Source organism: Dermacentor silvarum, chromosome 9 (assembly GCF_013339745.2).
Source record: "Dermacentor silvarum isolate Dsil-2018 chromosome 9, BIME_Dsil_1.4, whole genome shotgun sequence".
Taxonomy (NCBI): Eukaryota; Metazoa; Arthropoda; class Arachnida; order Ixodida; family Ixodidae; genus Dermacentor; species Dermacentor silvarum.
The window spans coordinates 24002776-24013443 of NC_051162.1; the positions used below are offsets into that span (position 1 = coordinate 24002776).

Below are 10668 nucleotides of genomic sequence, written 5' to 3' on the forward strand. Positions count from 1 at the left end.
GAGCGCAGGTGAGTGCGAGTGCGAGTGAGTGCCAGTGAGTGTGAGTGCAGGTGAGTGCGAGTGAGTGTGAGCGCAGGTGAGTGCGAGTGAGTGCGAGTGCGAGTGAGTGCCAGTGAGTGTGAGTGCAGGTGAGTGCGAGTGAGTGCCAGTGAGTGTGAGTGCAGGTGAGTGCGAGTGCGAGTGAGTGCCAGTGAGTGTGAGTGCAGGTGAAGTCGAGAGTGAGTGCCAGTGAGTGTGAGTGCAGGTGAGTGCGAGTGTGAGTGAGTGAGTGCAGTGAGTGCGAGTGCGAGTGAGAGTGAGTGCGAGTGAGTGCCAGTGAGTGTGAGTGCAGGTGAGTGCGAGTGCGAGTGAGTGCGTGTGTGAGAGTGCAGGTGAGTGCGAGTGAGTGCAGTGATGTGAGTGCAGGTGAGTGCGAGTGAGTGCCAGTGAGTGTGAGTGCCAGTGAGTGTGAGTGAGTGTGAGTGCGACTGCGAGTGAGTGACAGTGAGTGTGAGTGCAGGTGAGTGCGAGTGAGTGCCAGTGAGTGTGAGTGCAGGTGAGTGCCAGTGAGTGCGAGAGTGAGTGCCAGTGCGAGTGTGAGTGCTGGTGAGTGCAGTGAGTGAGTGCCAGTGAGTGTGAGCAGGTGAAGTCGAGTGCGAGTGAGTGCCAGTGAGTGTGAGTGCAGGTGAGTGCGAGTGCGAGTGAGTGCCAGTGAGTGTGAGTGCAGGTGAGTGCGAGTGCGAGTGAGTGCCAGTGAGTGTGAGTGCAGGTGAGTGCGAGTGAGTGCCAGTGAGTGTGAGAGTGCAGGTGAGTGCGAGTGAGTGCCAGTGAGTGTGAGTGCAGGTGAGTGCGAGTGCGAGTGAGTGCGTGAGTGCGAGTGAGTGCCAGTGAGTGTGAGCGCAGGTGAGTGCGAGCGCGAGTGAGTGTGAGTGCCAGTGAGTGCGAGTGAGTGCCAGTGAGTGTGAGCGCAAGTGAGGTGCGAGTGCGAGTGAGTGCCAGTGAGTGTGAGTGCAGGTGAGTGCGAGTGAGTGCCAGTGAGTGTGAGTGCAGGTGAGTGCAGTGAGTGTGAGTGTGAGTGCAGGTGAAGTGCGAGGGAGGTGAGTGAGTGAGGTGAGTGTGAGTGCGAGGTGAGTGCCAGTGAGTGTGAGTGAGTGTGAGTGCAGGTGAGCTGTGCCAGTGAGTGAGAGTGAGTGTGAGTGCAGGTGAGTGCGAGTGAGTGCCAGTGAGTGTGAGTGCTGTGAGTGCGAGTGAGTGAGTGTGAGTGCAGGTGAGTGCGAGTGCCAGTGTGTGCGAGTGCGAGTGCGAGCGCGAGTGAGTGCCAGTGAGGTGTGAGTGCAGGTGAGTGCGAGCGCGAGTGAGTGCCAGTGAGTGTGAGTGCAGGTGAGTGGAGTGAGTGCAGTGAGTGAGTGAGTGCAGGTGAGTGCGAGTGAGTGTCCAGTGATTGTGAGTGCAAGAGTGCAGGTGCGAGTGTGCGAGTGAGTGCAGTGAGTGCAGTGAGTGCAGGTGAGTGCGAGTGAGGTGAGTGAGAGTGCAGGTGAGTGAGTGTGAGAGTGAGTGCTGGTGAGTGCGAGTGAGTGTGAGTGCAGCACAGGTGAGTGCGAGTGCCTGAGTGAGTGCAGGTGAGTGCGAGTGAGTGTGAGTGTGAGTGAGGTGAGTGAGTGCGAGTGAGTGCCAGTGAGTGCAGGTGAGTGGAGAGCGCAGTGAGTGTGAGCGCAGGTAAGGTAGAGTGCGAGTGAGTGCCAGTGAGTGTGAGTGCAGGTGAGTGCGAGTGAGGGCCAGTGAGTGTGAGTGCAGGTGAGTGCGAGTGAGTGCCAGTGAGTGTGAGCGCAGGTGAGTGCGAGTGCGAGTGAGTGCCAGTGAGTGTGAGTGCGAGTGAGGGCCAGTGAGTGCCAGTGAGTGTGAGTGCAGGTGAGTGCGAGTGAGCGCCAGTGAGTGTGAGTGCAGGTGAGTGCGAGTGCGAGTGAGTGCCAGTGTGTGCGAGTGCGAGTGAGTGCCAGTGAGTGTGAGCGCAGGTGAGTGCGATCGCGAGTGAGTGCCAGAGAGTATGAGTGCAGGTGAGTGCGAGTGAGTGGCAGTGAGTGTGAGTGCAGGTGAGTGCGAGTGAGGTCCAGTGATTGCGAGTGCAGGTGAGTGCGAGTGAGTGCCAGTGAGTGTGAGCGCAGGTGAGTGAGAGTGCGAGTGAGTGCCAGTGAGTGTGAGTGCAGGTAAGTGCGAGTGCGTGCCTGTGAGTGTGAGTGCAGGTGAGTGCGAGTGAGTGCCAGTGATTGTGAGTGCAGGTGAGTGCGAGTGAGTGCCAGTGAGTGTGAGTGCAGGTGAGTGCGAGTGCGAGTGATTGCCAGTGAGTGTGAGTGCAGGTGAGTGCGAGTGAGTGCCAGTGAGTGTGAGTGCAGGTGAGTGCGAGTGAGCGCCAGTGAGTGTGAGTGCAGGTGAGTGCGAGTGCGAGTGAGTGCCAGTGTGTGCGAGTGCGAGTGAGTGCCAGTGAGTGTGAGCGCAGGTGAGTGCGATCGCGAGTGAGTGCCAGAGAGTATGAGTGCAGGTGAGTGCGAGTGAGTGGCAGTGAGTGTGAGTGCAGGTGAGTGCGAGTGAGCGCCAGTGATTGCGAGTGCAGGTGAGTGCGAGTGAGTGCCAGTGAGTGTGAGCGCAGGTGAGTGAGAGTGCGAGTGAGTGCCAGTGAGTGTGAGTGCAGGTAAGTGCGAGTGCGTGCCTGTGAGTGTGAGCGCAGGTGAAGTCGAGTGCGAGTGAGTGCCAGTGAGTGTGAGTGCAGGTGAGTGCGAGTGAGTGCCAGTGAGTGTAAGTGAATGCGTGTGCGAGCGAGTACCAGTGAGTGTGAGTGCAGGTGAGTGCGAGTGAGTGCCAGTGATTGTGAGTGCAGGTGAGTGCGAGTGAGTGCCAGTGAGTGTGAGTGCAGGTGAGTGCGATGCGAGTGAGTGCCAGTGAGTGTGAGCGCAGGTGAGTGCGAGTGCGAGTGAGTGCCAGTGAGTGTGAGCGCAGGTGAGTGCGACTGCGAGTGAGTGACAGTGAGTGTGAGTGCAGGTGAGTGCGAGTGAGTGCCAGTGAGTGTGAGCGCAAATGAGTGCGAGTGCGAGTGAGTGCCAGTGAGTGTGAGTGCAGGTGAGTGCAAGTGAGTGCCAGTGAGTGTGAGTGCAGGTGAGTGCGAGTGAGTGCCAGTGATTGTGACTGCAGGTGAGTGCGAGTGAGTGCCAGTGAGTGTGAGTGCAGGTGAGTGCGAGTGCGAGTGATTGCCAGTGAGTGTGAGTGCAGGTGATTGCGAGTGAGTGCCAGTGAGTGTGAGTGCAGGTGAGTGCGAGTGCGAGTGAGTGCCAGTGAGTGTGAGTGCAGGTGAGTGCGAGTGAGTGCCAGTGAGTGTGAGTGCAGGTGAGTGCAAGTGTGTGAGAGTGCAGGTGAGTGCGAGTGAGTGCAAGTGATTGTGAGTGCAGGTGAGTGCGAGTGCGAGTGAGTGCCAGTGAGTGTGAGCGCAGGTGAGTGCGAGTGAGTGACAGTGAGTGTGAGTGCAGGTGAGTGCGAGTGAGTGCCAGTGAGTGTGAGCGCAAGTGAGTGCGAGTGAGTGCCAGTGAGTGTGAGTGCAGGTGAGTGCAAGTGAGTGTGAGTGCAGGTGAGTGCGAGTGAGTGCCAGTGATTGTGAGTGCAGGTGAGTGCGAGTGAGTGCCAGTGAGTGTGAGTGCAGGTGAGTGCGAGTGCGAGTGATTGCCAGTGAGTGTGAGCGCAGGTGAGTGCGAGTGCGAGTGAGTGCCAGTGAGTGAGTGCAGGTGAGTGCGAGTGCGAGTGAGTGCCAGTGAGTGTGAGCACAGGTGAGTGCGAGTGGGAGTAGTGCCAGTGAGTGTGAGCGCAGGTGAGTGCAAGTGCGAGTAAGTGCCAGTGAGTGTGAGTGCAGGTGAGTGCGAGTGCGAGTGAGTGCCAGTGAGTGTGAGTGGAGGTGAGTGCGAGTGCGACTGAGTGCCAGTGAGTGTGAGCGCAGGTGAGTGCGAGTGAGTGCCAGTGAGTGGGAGCGCAGGTGAGTGTGAGTGCGATTGAGTACCAGTGATTGTGAGTGCAGGTGAGTGCGAGTGCGAATGAGTGCCAGTGAGTGTAGGTGATCGCGAGTGTGAGTGAGCGCCAGTGAGTGTGAGTGGAAGTGAGTGCGAGTGAGTGCTGTGAGTGTGAGTGCAGGTCAGTGCGAGTGCGAGTGCGTGCCTGTGAGTGTGAGTGGAGATGAGTGCGAGTGCGAGTGAGCGCCAGTGAGTGTGAGTGGAAGTGAGTGCGAGTGCGTGTGAGTGCGAGGTGAGTGTGAGTGCCAGTGAGTGCCAGTGAGTGTGAGCGCAGGTGAGTGCGAGCGCGAGTGAGTGCCAGTGAGTGTGAGTGCAGGTGAGTGCGAGTGCGAGTGAGTGCCAGTGAGTGTGAGTGCAGGTGAGTGCGAGTGAGTGCCAGTGAGTGTGAGCGCAGGTGAGTGCGAGTGCGAGTGAGTGCCAGTGAGTGTGAGTGCAGGTGAGTGCGAGGGAGTGTGAGCGCAGGTGAGTGCGAGTGAGTGCGAGTGCGAGTGAGTGCCAGTGAGTGTGAGTGCAGGTGATTGCGAGTGAGTGCCAGTGAGTGTGAGTGCAGGTGAGTGCGAGTGCGAGTGAGTGCCAGTGAGTGTGAGCGCAGGTGAAGTCGAGTGCGAGTGAGTGCCAGTGAGTGTGAGTGCAGGTGAGTGCGAGTGAGTCTCGCACTCACCTGGAAGAAGGGGGGCACCTGCCGAATACTATGTTCGGTTTCCGACCAAACCTCTCCACCCAGGACATTCTACTTCAGCTAAAAGAACAAGTCATCGATGGCCTCAGCACACGCCACAAGAGTGCCATCCTGGCACTCGACGTGAAGGGAGCCTTCGACAACGTCTCACACGAAGCAGTGCTAAACAGCCTACAGCGGACCAACTGCGGACGGCGGACATACAACTACGTCCGGGACTTCCTGACGGGTAGAACGGCGACCATAGGCCTGGGGAACCTCAGGACCGAGAAGTTCCAAATACCGCTCAAAGGAACCCCCCAGGGGTCGGTGATCTCCCCGTTGCTGTTCAATATAGCGATGAGGGGATTGCCGAAGCTCTTGGAGAACATCAGGGGTATCCATCACGCAATATATGCAGACGACCTGACCATATGGACGTGTACGGGATCGGTGGGCGAGCAACAAGACGCACTGCAGGAAGCCATCGACAGGACCGAGCATTATCTACACCGCTGCGGTCTTTCATGCGCGCCGGAAAAGTCGGAGCTCCTGATCCTCAAAAGAAGGACAAGAGGGCGGCCTCCGCAGGAGACACCAGACCCAACATTGACCCTACATGGAGTCAACATACCCAAGGTGGACGTACTCCGTATTCTGGGCCTCACTTTCCAGAAGGACGGTGCCGGTCTCGCCGCCATTAAAAAGCTGCAAGCGACAGTTACCCAAGTCGCGCACTTGGTGCGAAGAGTGACTAACAAAAAGCACGGCCTGAAAGAGCAGGACACAATCAGATTGATAGAAGCCCTGATAATCAGCAGAGTCACTTACGGCACCCCGTACCTGGGTCTCAAGAACAGCGAGAGAGACAAATTGAACATCCTAATACGAAAGACTTACAAGCTGGCACTGGTGCTTCCACCGACAACGTCGACGGAGAAGCTACTCAGCCTGGGCATCCACAATACTTGGGAGGAACTAGCAGAGGCCCACAAGACGAGCCAGATAGAGCGACTCAAGCTCACCAGCACGGGCAGGGACACCCTAATAAGACTGGGCTACTCAGTCGAATATGAGTCCAGAAAACAGCGGGTTCCTCTGCCCCTGAGGGAGAAGATCACGGTGGCCAGCATCCCGAGAAACATGCACCCTGAATACAACAGAGAAAGGAGGCGAGCGAGAGTGCAAGCTCTACGTAAGGCCTACGAAGGATCAAAACAAGAAGAAGTCAGATACACCGACGCGGCAAAGTACAAGAACAGAGCGGCCCACGCTATCAGCGTGATCAACGGCCAAGGACAAGAGGTAGCAGCAGCCTCGGTAAGCACTTCAGACATCGACTGCGCGGAAGAAACGGCGATAGCCCTGGCAGCCACTACGGGTAAGCGAGAGGAAGATCACTTCACAGTCATCACGGACTCGCAAACAGCATGCAGAAATTACCAAAAGGGCCGCATTTCGAAACAAGCCCTGAGCATCCTCGAAAAACTAGACAATTTTCAAGAACTTTACATTGTCTGGGCCCCGGGACACGAGTCCCTGGCGGGTAATGAAGCGGCTAACGCTGCTGCCCGAGATCACATTCTCCGGGCTATCCCACCGGGTTCACGAGCACCGGCAGACCAACATGATAGCGTCCCGAAAAGATACTCCGATATCCTGAGTCATTACAGACTGGGCAGGAGGATCTACCCACCCCCGCATCCCAAGCTAACAAGAGAAGAGGCAGTGATCTTCCGCAAATTACAGACCGGCACATTCCCGCACGGCACCCTGCTACACGCCATGTATCCTAGGAGCTATACTCACAGATGCGCCTTCTGCTCTGCGCCCAATAGCCTCTACCATATGATATGGGAATGTCAACAAAACGCATCGACACCACCCATCACCGGACCAACCGTCGAGCAGTGGGAGGCCCAGCTGACAAGCCTGAGCCCTGAAGACCAGCATCGCCTGGTGAGCAGGGCCAAGATATCGGCTCAGGCCCACGGCATCCTGAACTAGGGACGCCGCCCACCTCGGACGATTTTAGCGTCTGCTCATTTCCCTAAATAAAGTTTATTCCTCCTCCTCCTCCTCATGATCAGGGTCCCCTGTGAGTAATTGACCTAGATAAACATATTCCTTTACAGACTCTAGAGGCTGACTGGCGATCCTGAATTCTTGTTCCCTTGCCAGGCTATTGAACATTATCTTTGTCGTCTGCATATTCATCTTCAACCCAATTCTTGCACTTTCTCGATGAAGGTCATCAATCATTTGTCGTAATTCCTCTCCATTGTTGCTCAATAGGACAATGTCATCTGCAAACCGAAGGTTGCTGAGATATTCGCCATCGATCCTCACTCCTAATCCTTCCCAGTCTAAGAGCTTCAATACTTCTAAGCATGCAGTGAATAGCATTGGGGAGATTGTGTCTCCTTGCCTGACCCCTTTCTTGATAGGTATCTTTCTACTTTTCTTGTGGAGAACCAAGGTAGCTGTGGAATCCTTGTAGATATTTGCCAAGATATTCACGTATGCCTCCTCCACTCCTTGATTACGCAATGCCTCTATGACTGCTGATATCTCTACTGAATCGAATGCCTTTTCATAATCTATGAAAGCCATATAGAGAGGTTGATTGTACTCCGCAGATTTCTCGATTACCTGATTGATGGCATGGATATGGTCCATCGTAGAATATCCCTTCCTGAAGTCAGCCTGTTCTCTTGGTTGACTGAAGTCAAGTGTTGTCCTGATTCTATTGGAAATTATCTTGGTGAATATTTTATATAATACTGAAAGCAAGCTAATCGGTCTATAATTCTTCAATTCTTTAACGTCTCCCTTCTTATGGATAAGTATAATGTTGGCGTTCTTCCAGCTCTCTGGTACACTTGAAGTTGTGAGGCATTGCGTATAAAGGGCCGCAAGCTTTTCAAGCATGATATCTCCTCCATCTTTGATTAAATCTACTGTTATTCCATCTTCTCCAGGCGCTTTTCCCCTGGTCATGTCTTTCAAGGCCCTTCTAACTTCATCGCTAGTTATAGAAGGAGCTTCTGTATCCGGTTCATCACTATTTCGAATGGAAGTAGCTTGGCGAGTGTACATACACGAGCGCATTTGCGGCGATATTCACGTTGTCGGTGCGATGTTCTCACTCGGCGGCCGCTCGCACAGCGATCAGCACACTGGTTTTGTCACAGACCCCAGTGAACGAGGCGCAGACGCCGGACCAAATTCCAAAGCCGACTTAACAGCTTCCGAAAATAATCCCACGAAAGTAAGGACAATTGAGAGTGGGCCCTCTGGTGCGCCAGAGAACGCCAGTTGCTGTCCAAAGACAGAGTCAGAGCCCAGAGTTGTCAAAACACAACAAAATATATTCTTCCCACAAGGCAGTTACACACACACTTGCGCACTTAGGCTAGACACAACACAACACAAATCAGATGGGTATTAACAAACACAAGAAAATAATTAACGACAAGCACTAAGAGTCCAACACGTAAAGTACAAAATAAATAGGAACACTAAGTGTCCAATCGTATTCACCGTGCTGGTTGGTCTTGGAGTCAGACCATAGAGAAAGGAATTCAACAAGAGGGGACACTTCCATAGGGCCCAGCGGCCGAATTGACTGCAGCGTGCCAAGCGGTCGGTGTCGATCACTTGCATCACTTCCGGTTTCGGGCGCGCGTATTTTGAACGCAAGCTAGCACGCCGGCTGCGCCCCCCCCCCCTTTCCTTTCCTTTTATTTTTTTGCTCTTCGTGCAGAATCGGTTTATTATTTAGTAAAAATGAATGCGAACGATCTCGTAAAGTCGCATCGAATCTGTGCCACGTGCAATTTCACAAAGTAGACGCAAGACCTTTTGTGCAATGAGGAAATATTTATTTTGCTCTATATAAAAGCTCGTTCCGCGCTTTTTGTGCGTTGATCCAACGTTGTGGCACCAGCAGGTAAGGCAGTAGTTCCTGTATGAAGCTCCACCGGACGGTACCAGCTGAAAAAAATGTAAATTACAAGCATGTTACATTTGCAAGCACGTAACAGCATGTTACAAGCATGAGTCATTTTGGTATCTAGACGTGCGAAAGCGGTGAATGGGCGGAATTACAAACAAAAGCAATTCGCTTTTACATACATGGCGTAGAAAATACCCGACTCATCCCAAACATATATGAAAACATCTGATTTCCAACCGTTCCCCAATTTCCGGGCATTATTTCCTACACTTAGGCAGCACAAATACACGAGCGACTTCGCGTTTACAAAACTTTGCCTCGGGCGACGCGACGGTACGCGACATATACAGATACGGACGCAACAGGCACTCAAGACAAATGCGTGGGTGCAATGCCTTCTTTCAGTCCTTTAGAAGACGTAATTTTCGAATTACAAGTTTCTGATATGTTCGTCGTTCGCGCGTTCTGCCGGCGCCAGCAGCACACCCCATGTTATCACTCTTGGCAATCGCCCATCGCGTTTTCAACAGGCGTGAGTACCGAGAGAAAGTATATGTTGTTGCGGAGCCACAAAAAACGTCACAGACTTGTCCCTCTAAGATTCATTACACGCCAAACTAACTTTATCACCACGGCCGAGCTGCTTATCGCTAACTGCGTCACAGCGCACTGTGCGGCCAGCGTGCCTCAAAAGTACCCCAGAAAGTAACGAAATTACTTTTCAGTAATGTCTGGCGTCAGAGAAAGCGGCACGAACTTCTCCTAGCAAGAAACACTAGACTACACACCACGGCCGAGTTTTCGCTAACAGCGACACGGCGCCCTGTGCGGCCAGTGTGGCTCAAAAACCGAAATAAGTTACAATAGTCCCCCTAGGAAGCGTCGGAAACATGTCTCAGCACGATTCATTTACTCAAATTAACTGCGCCAGGATGGCCGAGCTGTTTTTCGCTAACTGCGTCTTAAGTCGCGGTCCCGTGCCGTAAGCCTAATTGCGTCGTAGACTGTGAAAGAAGATTTCTCACCTTGCCGTAGTCCAATAGTGCAGTGGTGTCTTGTCCCAGTGCCGAAGGAACGCAAGAATACGCTGAGAGCCCAATAAACCAGGTTACATTTAAAAAAGAAAAAAAGAATGAGACAGACGGGTCGCCGCGCGCGAGCGCTCAAACGCGCGCGCAGCCATCCTCGCTGGCTTCGGGGGAGTGTCTGGCGGATGACGCATGTAACTGGCGCGTCATTGACCTGTGGCTAGGTAAGGCAAGGAAAATAAGTCGCAAAGCTTAAGTTCATTTATACGCAAAACATTTTAGTTTTCGCGGCAAACAATTACAAAAACAAATCAATGCCTGTTAACTTAAGTTCACTTTCTTTTTTTTTTCGATGCTCGCGGCAGCTAACGTTCGGTGTCAAAAGTATAGCGTGACGTAGGGTGACGTGTTTCCTGTTGCCAGTTTTTGCCGAGTGTCCCCTCTTGTTGAATTTCTTTCTCTATGGTCAGACGATCTCGGCGTAACTCGAGCAAATCTCGAAGAAAGAACTTCTTCCGGAAATGCAGACGCTCGATGAACCCGTCGACTAGCTTGCCGGGGAATCCCCTTCTTCCGCAGACGCTCGGTCTTCACGTTACATCACTTTACCGGTGCGGACTGAACTCCTGAATTCCCTGAATTCCTGGATTCCACCATCTGATTCTCGCACGGCGGTTATATAGCTTCCACAGGCGTTCTCGAACTTTCCTATCGGTGTCGTGATCTCGTAGCATTGCCAAAGCTTGGGAAGCTTCGCGTCTTTTCTCGTACCTTCGACCGCCGTCTGAGTGTTGTCGAGGGGGGTCATGATGACTCGTGCTGTTGTCGCGCGCGCTCACGCTGTAGTTATCTCTCTCGACTCGCCGGGTGAGAAGGTGTCTCAGCGCGCGCGTGTCCTCTCTCTCTCTGGTTAACGTCGCTTCGTCGAGCCTCTTCCAGACGTTCCGGCGCCGTTGTTAGCGTTGTTTCTTGAGGCGTATGCGCTCTCCCCCTCTGTTG

At 53.6% G+C, this 10668-nt stretch overlaps 1 long non-coding RNA gene across 1 annotated transcript; it reads left to right on the forward strand.

Moving 5' to 3' along the window:
- The first annotated feature begins 2037 nt into the window (after positions 1-2037).
- LOC125940403 (uncharacterized) lies at positions 2038-4571 on the forward strand. The gene is made up of 3 exons (XR_007463620.1): positions 2038-2069; positions 2370-2405; positions 4300-4571. It is a non-coding gene; the product is annotated as an uncharacterized LOC125940403 (long non-coding RNA).
- Positions 4572-10668: the final 6097 nt, after the last annotated feature.